The sequence below is a fragment of the Rhinolophus sinicus genome, linkage group LG03 (assembly GCF_036562045.2).
Source record: "Rhinolophus sinicus isolate RSC01 linkage group LG03, ASM3656204v1, whole genome shotgun sequence".
NCBI classification, from domain to species: Eukaryota; Metazoa; Chordata; class Mammalia; order Chiroptera; family Rhinolophidae; genus Rhinolophus; species Rhinolophus sinicus.
Window position 1 is genome coordinate 74,960,692 of NC_133753.1, and position 20,836 is coordinate 74,981,527.

At 35.0% G+C, this 20,836-nt stretch overlaps 1 long non-coding RNA gene across 11 annotated transcripts in view; it reads left to right on the top strand.

Moving 5' to 3' along the window:
* The window catches only part of LOC109455360 (uncharacterized), a 624,916-nt gene that overhangs the window by 924 nt on the left and 603,156 nt on the right, over positions 1-20,836 (top strand). For 7 of the 11 annotated variants that reach the window (XR_012494815.1, XR_012494814.1, XR_012494818.1 and 4 more), the window contains exons 1-3: positions 8-14,747; positions 16,534-16,714; positions 18,772-19,460. This is a non-coding gene — a long non-coding RNA (uncharacterized LOC109455360). Of the gene's footprint in view, positions 1-7; positions 14,748-16,533; positions 16,715-18,771; positions 19,461-20,836 lie in introns of those variants that run through there. The other 4 variants (XR_012494817.1, XR_012494816.1, XR_012494819.1 and 1 more) reach the window with 4 other exon arrangements.

Genomic DNA, 20,836 nt, shown 5'->3' on the forward strand with positions numbered 1-20,836 from the left:
GAGTAAACAGATACAGTGAAGTGTTTTGCTCAAGATCATCTATCAGGTTAGTAGTTTAATTAAATCTGTGCTAGGAAGCAAGCATAGTGGAAAAGCATGAGCTTTGGAGTCCGAAATCTTGGTTTCAAGTCCTTGACTGCATGTTCTAAAAGTGTGTCTTGCAAATCCCCTTAACATGTTGCTATTTAAGTACTTATGTGCCAAGCAATCTACTTTACATGTGTTTCTCTTTACATGCAGTATGTCATGTAGTTATTACTGTCCATGTTTTATGAGGCATTTTAGGTTTAGAGATATTAATAATTTACCCAAAGTCACATAGGTATAAACATTGCAGAAATAATTCAAACTCAGTTCTTCCTGATTCCAACGTCTGTCCTCTTGAATATTGTAGCACACTAGGCTTCAGATTCCCTCCCACTTAAAACAGGTACTGCGACACTATCTTCCACAATTCTTATGCGTCAAATGAATTAATGTTCTTGACAATGTATTATAAGATGTAAAAGGGTATAAATAGATTCACTAGATTTCTAGAACAAAGATGCTCCTTTCTTCTATTTTCCACTTCAACCTGAAAGAAGGTTTTAGTATTAAGCTAGCGTAAGAAAGGACTTGGCTGTAAATCTATGGTATTCTAAACAAAAATACCTGCATATTTGAGGCGATAACCAAAGAGAATAAAATTTAATTCCTGATAGATCGAGAAGGGAATGGACAAGAATGCTAACCCTACTGGCAGCATCCTTTTTTTGGAAGGAGCATTTAGGAGGCACTGGGATTTCTGGTGCTTTTTAAGTAATGAAAGGTAGATGACAGTCTGTTGAAGAGGAAGGGAGAATGACGTTTAGTTTGAGAATAAAAGTTCATCCGGTGTATGAAAAACATGTTTGCCTCAAGTTAGGGACGAAGATACGTTGAGCTGAAAGAAAGGGAAAGCAGGTTAAGTTAGTGTACATTAGTAAGGTCTGAACCACAGTCCAGAATTTTGATCTGATAGATGATGTAACAGGAAACCACGATATAGCTTTCATGACCAAAATAAAGAGGATTTATACACAGAGCTGGATAAGAAAGGGGAGCTGTGATGAGGAAAAAAACAGGGTTTGGAATAAGTATGTGGAAGTCAAGATAGAAAAAGGCTGATGCCAGACATTGTGCAATCAAAGTGTTCTGTGAAGTGTATAAAAAATATGTAAGGATGTTTTTAAATGAAAAATTAGAACAGAGATGGACTTGGGACTAGATTGTTTTTGAAATAGTGAAAGGGGGGAGAAAGATAATTCAAAGACAAAGATAGTTCGAAGCTATATTACATTAAAGCTTAGGCAAAACATTCAATAGAATATAGTTTTGAATTGGAGAAAGACTTGACAGATTTGGAAAATCTGCTTTTAACAAATTTCTAAAAATAAAATATTTTTAAAAGAATTCAGAAAATATTTGACATTACCATGTGTAAGTGAAATTGAAAGTGAGCCTTTTAAATTACCTTATAGACATATGCTTACTGAGAGTCATGGTAGTTTATTTTTATGGTATTTATTTGACCCTCTCTTATTTCCTTCTTCAGATTCAATATTTAAATACTATCTACCACTCCATTGGGTTCAGAAGCAGGAGATATGATTTTTAAGGTAGATAGTATGCTCAATAGTAACCTAGCTATGATAATGCCGGGAATTGCAGAAACTATCCTAATACCTGGTCAAATATCTAAGGATCAGTCACCTATAAGCTAATTTGGTCAACAGAGGTTATTAGAGAGTACATTCTAATTAAGCCTCCATTCTCTGGTATATTTTGTTGTTTTTTTAAAAAAAATATACTTCTCCATTTCACACTGCACATACCGCTACCATTCTGGTTAAATAGACATAAACATTTTATCTGTTGTCTTCTGCATTTTTTTACCAGCTAATAAAACTGAAGAAATAAAAAAGCAGCTCCCAGTGTAATATTTAGTACGCTATACTTCTTATTCTATAAATAAACTGAATGAAATTTTTGAAAAATATAATAGGAGCATTTGACCTTTTAATTCTCTGAAAAGAAATATTTTTTAATTAACCAAGCAATCGGCACCACAAATTTAATAATATTTTTCTAACACCTTAAGACACAAAAGAACTTGTGTACTTTTCCTTGCTAATTAGTTGACGAGTTATGAACACAGGCAACAATGATAGAAAATGATATTAATCTGAAGAACAAAATCCCCAGTCTTTTATTGGTGTTCAGCAGGGGTTCTTTTCCTTCCTAAATTTTGGTCTGAGTAACATGGACATAAGATAATCTATTTTCAGTAATAATGACTGGCTTTCCAGAGGAAGCACAGATAGTTGATAGCCACAAATATTCCTAAATCTATTTGTTTGTGTCCTTGTTCCTGCCTTTCCTACAATCATTCCTCTTACTAAAGAACATAAATACTCTCTCTACTTGAGTGTGTCTTCAGCCTATGCTTTGGGAAGATATTTTGAGTTTGTGTTCTAACAGAATCAGATCCTGAGTTTAGAATTCAAGTGCAAGTAGTTTATTTTGGAAGCAGTTTCAGGAAACACAGTAGGGACTTGGTGAAGTAAGACAGGGAATGGAGGGAAGGCAATGAAGGGTGAATTACCAAGTTATCACTGTGAGCAAACAGAGCTTAATCTCACTGGGATTCCTGGAAAACAGTTTAAAACAGTAGCCTCAGAAAAAGGTGTGAAAAAAACTGAGGTGTATATACCCCAACTCCCTGCAGTCATTGGTGGAGTTCTGTTCCTCGGGTGCATTAATTCAATACATGCTAGCTAGTCCAACTGCCAGCACTGCATCTTTTTGTGAGGACTTTGACTGGAGGCTGGAGGCTGTTCTGCCCTTACATAGGCTGGAAATATTGGGAAAACAAACACTCCACTGTGGGACATCTCCCACCATTATGGAAAATCAGGCCTGTGTGCTCTGAAATGAAAGGACAAAAAGACAGGGGTGCGGCACTAACAGTTTGTTACCAGGATCAACATAAATTTAGGAAAATGGAAAATAAGAAGCATATCTGTTTCTGCAGGGTATTGGAAAAAAATCAAATAAAGATGAAAGAATTTTGAGAGCTTAAAGTACTAACAACACAAAAATACTCTACGGTTTTATAATTTTCACATGCCAGATATTGTAACCAAGCATCGATGTAGAAAACCTGAATTCCTTTTTTTCTTGTTTTTGAAAAACACATTTTTAGTTTTTTAAGGTACAAGACATGAAGAATCAATGTAAAATTTCTGATTATTTTTTTCATTCAATGCAGCACTAAGACAATAGGAGCAAATATATACCAAATATATCCCAGGTCTTATATAACAAGTTCTATAAATAAATGTAGATTGCCCTTCTTAGAAAATTGATTTATTGAATTTTATCTTCTCAAAAATTCAAAGAACTTTTTATGTTTATGTATTTAAATAATATAAATTCACTGTTGGTGAATATGTTTATGAAACAATCTATGAAAGCTCACATTAATTCATATAGAAACATAAATGTGTTATTAGCATTATTCCAAAACGTCCCCAAACCTTAATATTTCAGTTGCAAATATGTCATCCTACTAGGTAAAGAGATATATTAATACTAGGAAGAATCCTAAATTCTTTGGCACTGGGTATATTTTCTTGGTTTCTAATAGATCATTAATTCTTTCTAAATATTGTGAAATGCATTTTTTGACACTTACCTTAAAGACAATAAATCAGAACTAACAGTTTCTGCAGTGCAATGAAAAGAACCTTGTGATAATCGGTACATGGGTATGTAAAAGGTTAACATTAAGGGAAGCTAGGGGAAGGTTATGGGGGAACTTTTATCTTTGCAACTCTTCTTTAAGTCTAAACTTATTTCAAAATAAAAAAGAATTAATAAATAAAAGTTTAAAAAGTAACCTTGAACTGATGACCTGGTTCTGGCTCTTCCACCTACTAACTTTTGTCACCTAGAGTAGTAAGTCATTTACCTGCTCTGAGTTTCAGTGTTTTATCTGTAAGCTTTATGAGGTGGGGCCAGATCACCATTTAATTTAGGGCTAATTTTACCTCACGAGTGGCGCAAAACCCTCTTAGTACTCTAGCTGATGCAGAGTGAATTATGAGGTTTTTCATTCTGAGTAGAGGGAACAGGCACTAGTCCCAGATTTGTGTGAGCACCAGGCACTGTTACCTCTAATTCTTACGTAGTTTCCTCCAATGCATATGCTGATTAGTACTCAGCTGAAGACCCAAGAGGACCCTTTCAGATTTCCAAAGTTCTATTTCTGTGGAGCTCTTTCCTCTCAGTACTCTGCCACTGTGAATTTTAGCCACCCTATTTAGTGATTCCTCAAAAAGCTAAAGATAGAATTCCATATGACCCAGAAATTCCACTCCTACGGACTGGGTACTTACCCAAAAGAACTGAAAACAGATTTCAAGCAAATATTTTTATGTGACTACTAATAGCATTATTCACAATAGCCAAAAAGTGGAAGCAACCCAAATCTCCATCAACTAATAAAGGGATAGCAGAATGTGCTATAGCCATACAATGGAATATTATTTAGCCATAAAGAGAAATGAAGTACTTATACGTGCTACAACATGGATGAACCTCAAAAACATTACACTAAAACTATAACGAGCGTAAGCAGCATTTCTCATTGAACATAAAGTATACAGCCTAAGTTCAGTGAGAATATGTTTATTGTATTTATCTGGCTATTCTACAATGATAGAAGAAAAAGTACTATGCACACACATACACACCACACACACACACTCACTATGGTTCTGTTTAGCTTTTAATTCCTGTCAAACATATATTCAAGAAAAAGTATACTACATCTGCTTTCAAAAATCAAGTTTCTCAGTTTCATTTCCAGGTTTACTTTCAGTTCTCTGTCCCCAACCCCAGTCTCAAACTATATAATTCAATGCTTTATACCAACCCTGTGAGGCAAGACATGGTTCTATATTCCGTTAGCTAATCCCAAAGATTGCAATTACTTATTTTAACACAACTTTCCACTCCACCCCTGACTCAATGATCACATGTCTTTGTCTTTGACCTCTTTGGCTTGTCCTTTGAATCATTTTTTACTGACTGGCTGTGAAGTTAGTTCTACATTAAGTGTAACTGAGTTCCTTTACCTGAATGCATGTGTTAGGAGTTTATTGAGCTGTTATCTGCTTTGCATCATCTCAGTACATGTAATTGTCTAAGAATGAGAGAGATTTTTTTTTTTCCTCTCAGAAGTTGTCCAAGGCTTAGTATTCTGCATCTGAAGTTTCTGCCTTAAGGGGGGACATTAAAGGTTTGTGTGTTTCAGGTTCCCAATACAATCACTAGGTAACTAGAGGAGAAACTGCACCGAAGAGTTTTTGAAGCTAGAGAGGTTCATCCAGAAGAGGAGAGAGATGTTGGTACTGAGAGTTGAGAACGGGGAAATAATTGTACCCAAGAGAGTGGGAGAGTTATACACTGCATGTAACTCCTTCAATGGGGAAAGGCTGAGAGATGCTATTAAAGACCAACCACTTAGCGTGACCGCCTTTAGGGCAGTGCTGTTTAGGTCTATGTAGCTGAGCCTACACTTATTAAGTGGCATCACCATGGCAGTCTTATTGAGACTATCAGTGGGTCAGTGCCCAACATATTGCAGGAGATGAGCTACAATAACAACATCATGGAGCATAAGGAGTTAATAATTGCCTTAAAGTAAAGACCAGCCCCTTCCCCAACAGGTACCAACTACACTTCCTCCAGATCCTTGTATTTCTAGGGAGGAAAATAACCCTCTATATTAAATACAACAAATATAACTTTTTACAGGTCTATAGAGTAGAGATTTAGAACACAATTTTGGTTTGTTTTAGAACAAATAAAGCATGATGCTTAGTATGTGGAGCAAATTCCTACTGGCTACATTAATATCCAGTCCTGGTTTTGAAGCAGCTCTGTGGTTCTGATAGAAAATGCCATCATTCCCTGCTGGAACCTGTCTGAATCCTGTCAGCTCTTCTGACAATCAGAAGCAGAGTTCTCATCTTTTACAGTTTCTAAACCCTTTTTCTATTGAACTGTCCACTAAATTCCTATTTTTCTGTCAACGAAAAGTCTCTGAATTCTCAGCTTATTTGCAAAGTAGAGATAAATGACAGACATTGAGTTTAATTACCATTGAGGCTCAGGACACCAGCTCTATCCACTGCCGCAAATCTCTTTGAAATTCCCCCAGATACTCACAAATGGTACCCATCCAGGATTCTTTCACTCTGAGTTAACAACTTGAAAACTGATTTACCAATGGTAAATATATTAGCAAGTGTCCACTAAAAATAAGAGTAAGGTTATTTAGTTAGACCTCCTAGTAAAATTTACTCAGATATCTGCATCTATACCAATTGTATAGTTTATATTTTAACTCCCTGTGTATGATACATTTTCTCACCTGCTCTCTTTGTCCTTCAGTCTTCATAATCTTTTTTGGAATATTAAATGTTACTTCTTAACTTTATTCTCTGCTGTTAACTATCTCTGTGATGTCAGAGAAGCACTTCTACTTTGGGGACCTTGTTCACCCATAACATAAAGGATGTTATTAAGTATTTTTAAGATTCCTTATATTTCTGATTTTCTGTAAGGGTAATTTGAAAACACTATAAAGTATAGTGAAGGAATCAAGGAAAGACCTTCTTTAATTTGTCTCTAAGAAGTTAAGCAGTTAAATTAAGTTTAAATCTATCTATGGAGAATATTGCGTTATAGATTTTTAATATGTTATTAGTAGCCAAAGGAAGAATATACTGTACTGTAGTAGGTATTTTCAAAATATATATAAATGCATATGTGACTTCACATATTATGTGTGAGCCTGAATTCTTTATGTAGTTTTAAATATGGAGTGTATTCTGTCATAATACACATTCACGTCCTTGTGATTCATACAAAATGAAATTATTTGAAATAATTGAACTTGCATTATATAGTTGAGAAATTACAAACTGACTACCTTATTTTATTTTGCCACTCCTGCATTTTCATTTTGGGGGCAAACGTTTAAAAATAGATTTCATCTTTTTAAAAAATGTGCTTCCCAATGTATTTTTGAAAACTCACATAATCTGGTAACTCTGGTCTCACATTGACACGTAGCGATAATTGACAACAGCTAAATAGCAGTTGTCCCTTTAGGCAGGACATGCGCTCAGGGCTTTGCCCTGTTTACCATCGCTCTCACTTATACTGGACCACTTCATTCATGATGTTACCTGCTTGGGATTTCAGCTAATATGTTTACCCTTATTTGTTCAGACTATTAATATTAAATGAAAATAAACTTTTCCTCTGGATTTATAAGAAAGATTTGGATTTCTTGTAATTCAAATTTAGCCTTCTGAAGTGAGTCCAGTGTCAATGTTTGACTAGCATAATGTCCAAGTCAAGACAAGCATTGAGTTATATATTCTTCACAAAAAATACAGAAAAAAATTAGTTTTACAATTTTTCCATTTGAGTTTGAATATCAATTAAGTGGACATTATCTTCATTCTAACCTTGTAAGCACTGTTAAATAAAAGTTATATAGTTCTTCAGATATTCCATCCTGACATAAGCAAAGCTGTTCAGACATCGAACACTGAAAATAAAAGCTAAGCTAGATACACATATGTAATATAGGTTGGGGTTTTTCCGTTAAAAATAAAAATCTTTTTATAAAATGAAAGAAAAGAGACTTATTAATATAAATTTACCCTATGAATTAAATTTATAACATTTACTTTAAAATCAGTTATGGAGAAAAAGTAAATCTTTTGACGATATAAAGACTTGAAATTAGAAGTTGTAAATATTAGCTTTAGCATCAGATTTATTTATTTATTTTGGTGGCATAGCACAGTATCAAGGAAATTCTGATTTACAAAGATAAACTGCAACTGGTAACAATAGAACTTTTTAAAAGACATCTTTTCTGTCAGTTTTATAATTCTTTTTATAATATAAAATGTACAATTTTATAAATTTATGGTTTATAAATATATAATTCAGAAATCCCAGAAAAAACTCTGTACTAAAGCAAAACTCTGTACTAAAGCAAAACCAAGAAAAATGTACAATTTTATAAATTTATGGTTTATAAATATATAATTCAGAAATCCCAGAGAAAACTCTGTACTAAAGCAAAACCAAGAAAGGTTAACGTGACAATACAAAGCTTTGCTGGTCATCGATGTATTAAAATTTGGTGAATGACACATTTTCTTAACATGGCTTTGAAATTATAAGAATATTTAAAAGCTCAGAAATTCAAATCATATGTATGCAGAATTCCAGCTTTTATGCAAAATACTAGAAGGCACACAGTTTGCAAAATATCGTTCAATAACCAATTAGCACAAGATAAAAATACTTAGAAGATGAGTAAATATTTTACTTAAAAACTAGCGATTAGTTTTGTTTTCTTTTTATTTCCTGCCTTCTTAAATTGTATTTAATTCTGAAAGAGAAATCTGGCGCCAATTGAAGCAGGAAATTATCTTGATGCCTCAACCATATCTGTGCTCTTTCCACTAGGAAGTCTCAGACGAATGGCAGAATAGGAAGTAATGTGTTGTATCCATGGATGTTTAGGTAGAAGAAGAAAATAATGATAGAGTCCTTAAGGATTTTGAAGTTGCATTACCCAAAAGTTGCAAAATATCTTTTATTTGATGTTATAACACATATTTCCCCAGCTCTGGAATAGGTCATTTGGCACAGATAATTACTTTTTCTGGTTTCATTGTTTGTTTTGTTTTATTCTGTTTTGAGAATTTGGTGGTAATGCTAGAGATACTGAGACATCTTGTGATGTTCCCCACCAGAGGCACAAATATGAAAATCACTTTACGATGGTATGTTATATGGTTGCTCCTTCCTTCTTGCAGCTTAGTTTTGATTAAAATGACATCAAAAAGTGACATTAGCTTGGCCAATAGAGGCAGTACAGGTAGTTTTAGAGTGTAAGAAAATATGTTAGACATTTAAATTCACTTGCACTATGAAATTATGAAATCCAAGGTGCCAGAGTTTATGCCTGGCTAGGTCATCAATGAATTTTCATTTATCAGCAAAATACATGACCAGAATATGTGTCTGATAAAAAAATGTTTTAAATGAATCATTGCTACTATTTAATTACCTATTGATTTCACCCGTTGTACGTGAGAACTCAGAGGTTTGGGTGCATACATTCACCATAATGAAGACAGATGCAAACTACTTAGGAGTCGAATTTGAGAGGTTTATGCTACATTTAAGACACCTATATTATGATGTCATCTTCTTTAACTGTTTTTAGGTCAGTGCTTCTGACCTATGTCAGTCTGAAAGCAAAATCTACACAAGCCTCCACATTTGCTGAACTGATAGATTTAGTACCATTTACTATGTCGTTCTATAGTACATATAGAATGAGAAACTATTCACACAGATGCTACTAATCCTGTAGTAAAAACAGGATGAAGTTTTAAAGTATTTAAAATATCTAAGTACACAATTTAAATTTCAAAACTAGCAGTCACGGCCCATAATATATGGTAAGAAGCGCTAAATTATCACATTCATGTGAAATCTCAGAAATATGAAGAGATTATCATGTAAATTCCTATACATTCCTGTAATGAAAACATGCAAACTACTCAGGAGTCAAATTTTCTAATCAGTAACCATGTGTTAGGAGTTGTATAGCAGTATTAGTTAAGTGTATCCCAGCAAGGCCCTTAAAAACAGACAAGACCACCACTGGAAGGTCCCACACATTAGTATTCCCAAAGGAATAAATTGCCTAAACACAAGTACACAAGTCTCAGGACTTCAGAATCAAGCCTTGTCTCTAAAAATATTCCTAAAGCTTCCACTTCACCTATGAAGGAAAGGTGAATTGATTCTTTCATTTTTCATATTTGGAGTCAACAAACTGTTCATTGTTTTTCCCTCTTAATGCTGCTTGGGTCCTTCTCATCCTGATTTATTATCCTCAACTCGTCCCATTTTGCCTCCTTCTTCTAGTTTTCATTTTTTAGCTTGCACTCCCCTTTTTGACCCCATTTGCCAGATATTCACAGAGACACAACTAATAATTGAGTCCCTCAAATTCTCTACTACCTTTATCTTAGTCACAGTTCCAGGTAAGCTAAGTATTGACTGGAAAGGAAGGAAGTTATTACTAGATGAAATATAAATATACGTGAATGTATATAATATACGTGAATGTATATGTATACGAATGTGTGTATCTATATAATTTATATGGATATGATTTTCTAATATTAAGGAATGTTTGTGTTGGTATTCATAAATAGTATTTGTCTCTAATTTTCAGTTCTTGTCATGTCTTTGGGTTTTAGTATCAGGGTAAAACTGGCCTCATAAAATGTGTTAGAAAGTATTGCCGACTTTCTATACTCTAAATGAGTTTGTGTGTAATTGGTATCCTTTCTTTCTTAAATGCTTGACAGAATTCATCTGTAAAGCCATCTAAGTAAGCCTGGAGGTTTCTTTGTAGAAAGGTTGTTAATTACTTTTTGGGATATTTAGAGCTTTTCACTTTTAAAATTTATTGTTATGTAACATTTGGAATTGTATCTTTCAAGGAGTTTGCCAATTTTGTTCATGTTGTTGAATTTATTGACATGAAATTGTTTATAATATTTGCTTACTGTTCTGTTAATGTCTTTAGGATCTATGGTGAAATTCCCTCTTTCATCATTGATATTGATAATTTGTGTCCTCCTTATTTTTTTCTTGCATGTCTACTTGCAGATTTATCACCTTTGTTGATCTTTTTAAATTATAGCTTTTCAGTTCATCCATTTTTTTCTATTTGACTATTTTCTGTTTCATTGAATTTCATTATCTTTGTTCTTTCCTTTCTTAAATTTAGTTTGGATTTAATTTGCTCCTACAGAAGAAACTTAAACCGTTGATTTTCAGACCTTTCACTTTGCTAAAATAAATACTTAAAATTATTAATTTCACTGTGAGTACTTCATTAGCTGCACTTCATTACTTACAGATTTTGATATATTTTAATTACTACTTACTTGAAAATAATTTCCTGTGTGATTTTTTTCTTTGATCTTTGGGTTCTTTAAATACATGTTTTGTAATTTTCTTTAGATATGTATTTCTTTAGACTTGTGTTCCTTAACTTTTAGGTTTTTAAAATCAACTTCTAATTTACTAACATTATGAATAGAGATATTTGTAAGATTTCAATCGTTTTGCATTCTACTGATACTTGTTTAGTGGACCAGCATATATAGTCTTAGTGAACAGTCTGTGTACATTTAAAAAATACATATTTTCTGCAGTTCTGAGATGCAGTTTTTTTTTTTCTAGTGTCAGTGAAGAAGATTGATATCATTCCTTAGATTTCCTAGACACTTACAGATTGTACTTGAGTACTCTCTAAGAAAATTATCTGTGATGATAGAGATGTTCTACCTGAGCTGTCCGTCATAGTAATCACTGGCCACGCGGAGCTTTCGAACACTTGACATTTTTCTATTCCATTGAGTTTCCTTCTTATCTTTATTATCTCCTTTCTTATATTTAGTTTGGATTTAATCTGCTTTACTTCCTAGCTCCTCAGAGTGGAAACTTAGACCATTGATTTTGGCCAAAAAAAATTCAGAGCAAGAGATGTGTGATATCTCGGGTAGAGCCATTGCATACATGCCAAGACTGCATTCCCTTGTCCCCTCTGCTATGAGATTGGCCATGATCTATGCAGGGGAACGGAGCATCCTTAACCCTCAATTCACATAAATGTGAAGGAGAAATAACCATTATTTTCAAAATATTTGGGGATTGTTTGTTACCACTGGACAATTGAATCCAGAGTTTCTCAACCTCAGCACTGTTGATAATGGGAAGGATAATTCTTTGGGGTGTGTGTGTGTGTGTGTGTGTGTGTGTGTGTGTGAGAGAGAGAGAGAGAGAGAGAGAGAGAGCTGGGGGCTGTCCTGTGAATGGCAGGGTTTTTTTCTGTTTTGTTTTGTTTTGTTTTTTTCAGCCTCCCTGGCCTCTACCTACTTGATACCAGAAGCACCCTCTTTCCCATTGTGACAAACATTAATTGTCTTCAGAGTTTGTCAAATGTCCTCTAGGCAGTAAAATCCTCCTCTGACTGCAAGCCACTGATGACCTACCCTGAGTCATACACAGCTATCCATATGGAAATAGCAAAGTAAAAATGGAGCTCTGCATCACATTATATACAAAAATCAATTCTAAGTAGATTAAAGGTATATAGATGAGAGACAAAACTATAAAACATTTAGAAGATAATACAGGGGAATATCTTCATATCTTCAGGTAGGAAAAGATTTCCTAATAAGATACAAAAGACATAAACAATAAAAGAATAATAAATTTGACTATATTAAAAAAAAAAAAAAAACACATCTGTTGATCAAGACACACCTTAAAGAGAGTGAAAAAACAAGCCAGAGTTTGGGAAAATGTTTACAACATATAGAACCAAATGCTCCTCCAAAACATTATTTAAAAACTTTGAAGTACTCAATAGAAAAATGGATAAAATAACAAGAGTAATTTTACAAAAGAATTTTGTATGAGTACAAAGCACTTATACTCATGTAATGCTAAAAAGATACTTAATCTCATTAGTAATCAGGAAGATGCAAATTAAACTACAGTGAGATAGATCATATCCATCAGATTAAAAAAAATCTAAATATCTGACAATATCAGATTTGGCAGGATATGAAGCAATCAAACTCTCATCCTCTCTTGTAGGTGTGTAAATTGGAGCAATCACTTTGAAAATAGTTTGCAGTCATCATTAGTAGACATTCAGGCTATTCACAGATATTTCTTCTTCTCTATGCCTAAATTGTACCACCTCCTCGAAGTCGTGGGACCTATATCATTTCCAAGTGGATTTAAGAGCTGTGAATGATTGACCAAGTTTCCCCCCCTCTTCCATGGTGACTGGTAACTTCCCCTAAAGGAGGGTGTGGAGGAGAGAGACTCTCCCTACCTAACCTCCATCTAAGATTAAAACATAACACCAGCAAAAAAGAAACCTTTGTAGGTATTTTAACCACTGAGATTGTTGACATTATGCTAGCCCATTATGTTTGCTACAGTGTTACTGAGTAAAGTTGAATATGCCCATCTTTATTAGCCAGCAATTCCACTAGTTGGCATTTGCCCTGTTGGCTCTGTGCTAAAGAAGCCACTTGGAAAAATGCTTTACAAGAATGTCATGGTAGTAGCAAAACAATGGAAAAAATGGAATATATATTAACTATAAAGAATAAATAAACTGTAATATAATCATACAGGGGAAGCCTATAGAGCAGAGAAAATTAATGAAACATAGCCAAACACATCGACATAGATAAATTTCAAAGTATATTGTTCAGTGTAAGAAGTGAGAATACATACGATTAAGATTCCATTTATATTAAATGTTCACTGTGAAGTGTTCATTGAAGTTGTGTATTGTATGAAAATTCATGCATAGTTTGTAAAAGTATAAAGAAAACCTACAAAATGACTAACACCAAATTCAGGATAGTGTTTTCCTCTGTGCAGTGGAGGAGAAAAATGTACTCGACGAGGTGCGATTGAGGATTTTTCTCTGGTAATGTTCTATTTCTTAACCTGGGTGATGGACATATGGGTGTTCATGTTATTATTTTACTGTAACCTGTCCTTATACATTTTATATACTTTTCTCTATGTATTCTATGTTTCACAGGGTAAACTATTTTTTAAACCATCGATAATAATTCTGACATACAACAGCCCATAAAATACATTGAAACATATTTTGATAAGTAGCCTGTATCTCTCCTTAAGAAACGTCTGAATATATTGTTCAATGACACAAACGGAGATGAAATTGATTAATCCTAATTCTGCCTTTATTTTTGTAAGATGTTGGGTGATTTGCTTATTAACTCTATTTCCATTTTTATGTTTATGGAATAGCACTGGTGATGCCAGTTGATTTGAAGGTGAAGTTTTACGAAATACTTTGTACCTGAAATAGTAGCATATCCTATATTAAAATATGATATTGCCATTGAAAATAATATATTGAAAATGTACCTTATCTTCTGACTAATAGAGGTTCCTGAATGAGGAAGGGAATATTGGCAATCTAGATCATCATGGGCTTGGTTATCAGCGATGATACGAAACATTTAGCTTAAAGGAAGAGATAAAAATGATAGCAATTAGATAGATTTTTGAAAGCTGCAAGTTCAAACACATACCAAACTATAAAAACACTTTAATAGTGCTTTTTGTATGATGAAAAACCTGTCAGGGGCATACAAATCCATAGGAAGAATGTTTTGAACAGAGGATAAAAATGCAAACTTCTTACTCAGGATGTTAGCACTGAATGTCAAAATGCCTTGCTTCTAGCTTTGGTGTTAACTTTTGAAGATGACAGGTAACCATCCATATAACATTAGTTTTTCAAATGGTGATGAAAAAATGTTATCACTGCCAAAGGCACAGTTAAATATCAGCTTTCCTTTTTTTTTTTTTTTTTTTTTTTTTTAAAGTGCATGAGATCTAGTACAGTGCTTTCTTCAAAGGCAGGTCATTAAAGAGAGGAGATTAAGTCAGGCCTGAATGAAACAGGGGTTAGAAGACTGACTCTAATGTGGATGCCCACAGATATAAAGTCTGAAGCAACTGGAGAAGACCAGGTAACATCTGACTTTGCAACAGTATCTACAGGGTGTGATCTGATGGGTCGAAGCACTCTAATAGTAGTACTAGAAAGTGGCCACATCAATGTCAGGGAAGTCCATCTCTGTTCATATTGGACCCCAGTCAAAGCCAGACACATGGTTATAAGGCCCTGACTCTACAAAGAGAAATTGCAGATTAGGACTGGGAAGGCTGGGAGGCTGATTAGGGTTTGTTTGCAAGGAGCTGGAATGTAACTCACCAGTAGGAGGCTACTGATCATAAAGAGAAATGTGTAAAATGTCGCTGTTTGCTCGAGTTGTGTTCACATAAATGTTTAGGGAGTTCACCCTAACAGCATCATAGTTTTGTTTTAAACGTTACTCAGCCTGGAATGGTAATCTGCATAGTCTGCCAGACTTATTTGAGTCCCGACTTCTATACTACATGGAGTTAAATGTTCAGGGTCAGAGAATGTTGTACCTGCAATTAGCCAGGCTGAAAAGGAAGGGACTGGGTACAAACACCATCCTGTTTACTAAGCTACTTTAATAGATGAAAAGTTTTTATTCAATTGTTGAAAGGTATAATTTCCCTAGAGTCACTTATAACCTGTATTTCAGAACTGTGATGGGTATTTTTTTATTTGCCATTCTGGTTTTATTTTTACCCCTTCAAAATCCTCTCTGTGCCCCAAAAGGCTGACATTTAGGTGTTGGTTCAATGGATAATCTTGACCTCTGACTTCTGGAAGGGATTGTCCCAGGGGAATCCTCCTGCAATAGGTTAGAGGGCAGAAGGAAAATAAGATTGGGTATTCATTTCCTATGTTAGCTGGTCTTCAAAATTATCCCCCAACAATTCCTCCCTTCCTTGTACATACATGTCAGTTTTCACATAAGAGATGGAGCTTGTTTCTGCTTTCCTTGAATCTTGGCTGGCCTATGACAAGCTTCTACAAATAAAATGTAGCAGAAGGAAATTATGGGACTTCTAAGCCCAAACCAAAGAGAGCTGGAAGCTTCTACTTGCTGCCTCCTGCAACTCAGCCTCTATGCTGTGAGAAGCCCAGGGTAGACGGAAGAATCACAGAATGAGACCCCAGGCACTCTAACTACATCAAGCATTAATCCACAGGCATAGGAGTGAGTCATTATGGTAGCCAGTCTTCAGTCTGACACCCAATGAAGGTCATTTACTGTTATTCATATCTTTGTGTAGTCCCCACCCACATTGTACCAGGGTTGGTTTGTATAACCAACTGAATACCACAGAAGAGATGATAGGTCACTTCCGATGTTATACACCGTACTGTGGTTGTCATGTTGGTGGCCCTCTTTCAGGTCATTTATTAAGGGAAGCCAACTGCTTGTCTTTCACAAAGACACTCAGGCAGCCTATGTGTTGAGGGATTGAGGCCTGCTTAAAAACACATGAAGTAGATCTCCTAGACTTCAGATGGCTTCAATTTAGCCAACAGCTTGACTGCAGTTTCCGGAGACACCCTGAGCCAGAACCATTCAGTTAAGCTGCTCCCAGATTCCTGACCCACAAAAACTGTGATATAATAAATTTGTATTGTCTTAAGCTACTGAGTTTTGGAGTAATATATTACATAGCAATAAATAACTAATAGATCCATCTTAGGCATTTAAATTCAATTGAGTCCCCAGATGATTGTACCCCCAGCTGACATAAGAAGCAAAAGAGGCCATCTGAACCAATTTAACACATAAAATAATTAAAGATAATAAAACGATTGTTATTTTAAACCATTAAGTTTTGGAATGGTTTGTTTTGCAGCAATAGATAACCAAAACAGAAATTGGTACCTAAAAGTGAGGTGCTGCTATAATCAAAACCTTAAACGTGAAGCACTAGCTTTGAGACCGGGCAGTGGGTGCAGGCCACAAGAGCCTCAAAGAGACGAGCAACGGAGGCTGGAAAGACAGTGAAGAAATTGGTATTTGAGCCTGGAGCAAAGGTGAGTTTTTGTCCTATTATGTAGAGGTAGAATGTTTGACAATGCAGTAACTTGTGGCAATATAAAAGATAGATAATGTATTTAGTGAGCTTGTGTATTTCGCTAAAGAGGTTTCTAGAAAGAATGTTCTATTAACTGGTTTCTTTCGGTGTACATGATCATTAGGAGGGTGAAATGAACCAAAGAAGGAACCACTCAATTTTAAAACAATATCTAGAGTACCAATCAGCAAACATTTTCTGTAATGAGCCATATAGTAAATATTTTAGACATTACAGGCTGTATGGTGTCTGTAGCAGCTACTCAACTCTGTAGTTGTAGCACAAAAGCAGACAGATAATATGTAAGTGAATGGGCGTGGCTTTGTTCCAACTGAAAAAAAATTTTGATTGACAAAAGCAAATGACAGTCTGGATTTGACCTGTAGGCCATAGTTGACCAACCTCTGATCTAGAAAAAACACTTTCAAGTAAAGATTTGCTGGGATGGAACATAAATTATTCTCATATTCAACTCTTTCATCCCACAAAAAGTTTTCGGAGTAAATTAAAACCTAGGGGCAAAGATCAAATCCAGAGTACTACCAGAAAAACAGCTGCAGCATGGAGATCCGTTGAAGGGTGCAGTTGAAAGACTCTTTGTTCCACCCTTAGAAAGATTAGCATTTGTCCCATAGAACCTCTCAGCCAAACAATAGAGCTTCTAGGAATCTTAAGGGCTTGCCTTATTGACCTTCTCAGTTAGACAGTAGAGTTTCTAAGAATCTTAAGGAAGCACGTTTTAGGCCCTTTTGGCTAGAAAACAGGGATTTCAAGAACCTTAAAGGTAATGCCCCAACTGCACTCTGATTCTAAGACCAAAGTAGGGAGAAGTGGGTCTTAAAAAGTCTGTTTTAAAAGTTTGGTATAGACACATAGGAAGTCTAAAATTTTTAACAGAAATTTTAACAGCTTGGGCTAAAAGAGACATAGTTCCAAATGAGAAAAGAACTCTGTGTTATTAATATCCTATGAGCAGGACACAAGCTGAGAAAACTACTTAGCTGCAAACACATTTCACTTCTTATGGAAAAGTAAGGATGACACAGGAGGCAGAGCCATGGGGAACCATTCTCAGGGATCATAAATTGTCCCTATTCAGAAACATTCTCTGTCCCTGGAGACAGAGAAAATGATGGCATGTCCTGCTAGATTTCAGAATTGCTACGGACCAGTCATTGCTATGTGTCTCCTGTTTTACCCTTTTAGAATGGAAGTTTCTATTGCGGCTGCCATGTCCTTTTATCATTATTGTATTTTGGGTGTGTACAGGGCAGATTTGGTGATGTTTTATTTTTTAGTTAACGGGTACACCTGAGGAACTTGAGGAGTCCACCCCAGCTACTCGTACATCTGGCTCTGATATAGATGACAAGAGCCTTGGGTATAAGCTGATGCCATAATGGGATGAAAATCTGTGGGGGTCTTGGGAGGTAGTGAGTGTGCTTTACATGTGAATTTTTACAGCCAGAGGGCAGAATCTGGAGCACCTTTCCAAATTCCTCCCAGCTCTGTGTATACATTCTACCTCTAATATCAGGTGGTGGAGTTTATTTTCCCTTTCCTTGAATATGGGTTGCTGCTGTAACAGGACTTTGATCAATCAAATGGCTGTAGAATTGGTAAAATTGATGTTTTGGGACCTACAAGCCCAGGTGTTAAGAGGCTTGTTAGGGTGGTAGATATAAAATGAGCTGCTCAGGTACCATTTTAAGGAAGAACTTGCTTTTCAGCAGTGACGAAAGAAGACAGCAGGCAGACTTCAGGTGTTGGCTCCTTTAGCATCTGGCTCAGCTGTAAGGCCTAGTTCACTTGAGGTCATGCCCTTCCTGAGGACTAAACAGAGGGAGGGTATAAAGGTCTGTACAGTTTGTTCTGATGTGTGACAAGTCTGCAAGTTAGCTAACTACATCGCAGATTGACTTCTGCTTTTGCCTAATCCTGCTTCTTCTACTTTCCTCCCCTTTTAGGTGTTGATCCCTCCCTAATAAATAACTTGTACCCAAAACTTCTTCTCAGAGTCTTTTTCAGGAGAATCCAACCTATGACATACCCCTTAGAATCCAGTAGCCACACTGTGAAAAGCCAGACCTATACGGAGAGGCTACTGGAAGAACACTCTGGTTGATGAATCCAGCTGCGTCTCTTGTCAATAGACAGTACCAACTGGAAACTATGTGAATGAGCCATCTTGGAACCTTCAGATAGCTGTAGCCCTTCCTGACATCATGTGAATCAGAAGAACCACCCGCCTGAAATCAGTCAACCCAAGGAAATATGAACAATAGTAAAAGAGTTGTTTTAAACCACTAAGTTTTGGGATGGTGTGTTACACAGCAATAGTTAACCAAAACATTTCCCAGCTGTCTCCTAGCTATGTAAAACTTGTGCCCCCCTATTGAGGGCTACATCTGTTTGGCAAATCTCCTCTGAAGCTACTTCTTTTGGAGACTGTTAACTAGTGATATCTTCCCCGTCTTGCTAGCCCCAGGTTATTGTGCATCTATGGAGAAATTCAGCATTCCTTTGTCTGATTTGCTATAAAAAGAGAAAATATCTCCCAAATTTATAAAAATCAAGCAGACACGATCTCTAAATACAGGAGGGATAAGTGGAAATCTTTTAGACATTGCTTTCTCCTTCCTTCTTGCAGATACATATCTTATCCCTGGAAAGAGGTACTTTGGCTTATAAACAACAGGCAAGAGGTAAGGTGTATTAATCTCATTTGCTTTCCACAAAAGGAAAAACAAATGTTAAATGTCTATATCAGTAGGTCTTAGCCCCCAAATAGGACATTTCCCTAAGGTTCTGACATAACGAGTGTTTGACAATATGATATGCTTGGAACAGACTTGGAAAAGAGTGACCTTAAAAAAAAAGCAACTGATGTTATTGGTACCTTTTTAGGGAACTTGCTAGGTGGTGAATTTGAAGGAGGAAAAACTTCAAGATTTTCAATATATTTTTAAATCATTCCATAAAATAAAACTTAAAAATTTGCTGTCTTATATTTAGTTTCTCACCCTTTATTAATAAGACTAAATTGCTCTTCTAATAGTTGAAGGTCAGAGTTTGGTAAATAAGTTGTTTATTAATTGTCTACTATAAATAATAGATTATCATATTTGTCCCAGTTAATGCTAGGTGTTTTGTAAACTTTTGAGTATTTTTGGTAATGTTTGACTGAGATTATTAAAATTAAGGTTAGGTTTAACCGTTTGTCTTGGTTTATGCCCATTGTCTCATTATTACTATTATCATTATTGCCCTCTTCTATTCTCAAAACTATACTTATTAGGATGATAAATTATATTCTTATCTTATCTCAAATAGTAGTTACATCTAAGACAAAACTATGCATACTTATATTAGAAAAATTATTAGAAATGTTTAAATATTTTCAAGGCTAGTATTTTTTTGCTACATAGTAGGGTTAAAGTATCTTTAAGTGTATTTGAAAACATGGTTAACTTAAATTTTTAAAAGACTCTACATAACTTTACACCTAATTGGTTGAAAATGCACTTTCTCAAGGTGAAATAAGCTTAATAGTAAAACTATATTCCATAAATTGACTTTTATAATTTTTGTTTATAGAATATTTTCCTGTTACTCAAAGAAGACAAATGATATTTGAAACCACAAAGTAAATTAAAGGTCTTCTTGATCATTAATTACACAGATTAGAGGGAATGTCAGTTTTATATTAATATTTAATAATAACTTGATTAAACTTTGATTGAAAGCCTGTTTGTTTACGTATTATGTAAATTGATTTTGAAATAAAGTTTATAGATTTAGGTGCTGTTTACATTATGTCAGTTTCTAAATTTACATTTGCCACATAAATTTTGGTGCCTATATGACAGCCCCTAAATAAGTTTGAATTTGGGAAAAAATAGTAAAATAGTAGAATTAGTGTTTAGGAAATTTTTCAAAATTAAATTGTAACCTTTTTATTCTATCAACTTCATTATTTTGCAGTTTAAAATAAAAGAAAGGGATCATATGTACTGACATGAAAATCATCTCTATTATGGTAGTTTGTTCTCTCTTTTGGAACTCTGCCAGCCCTATGCCC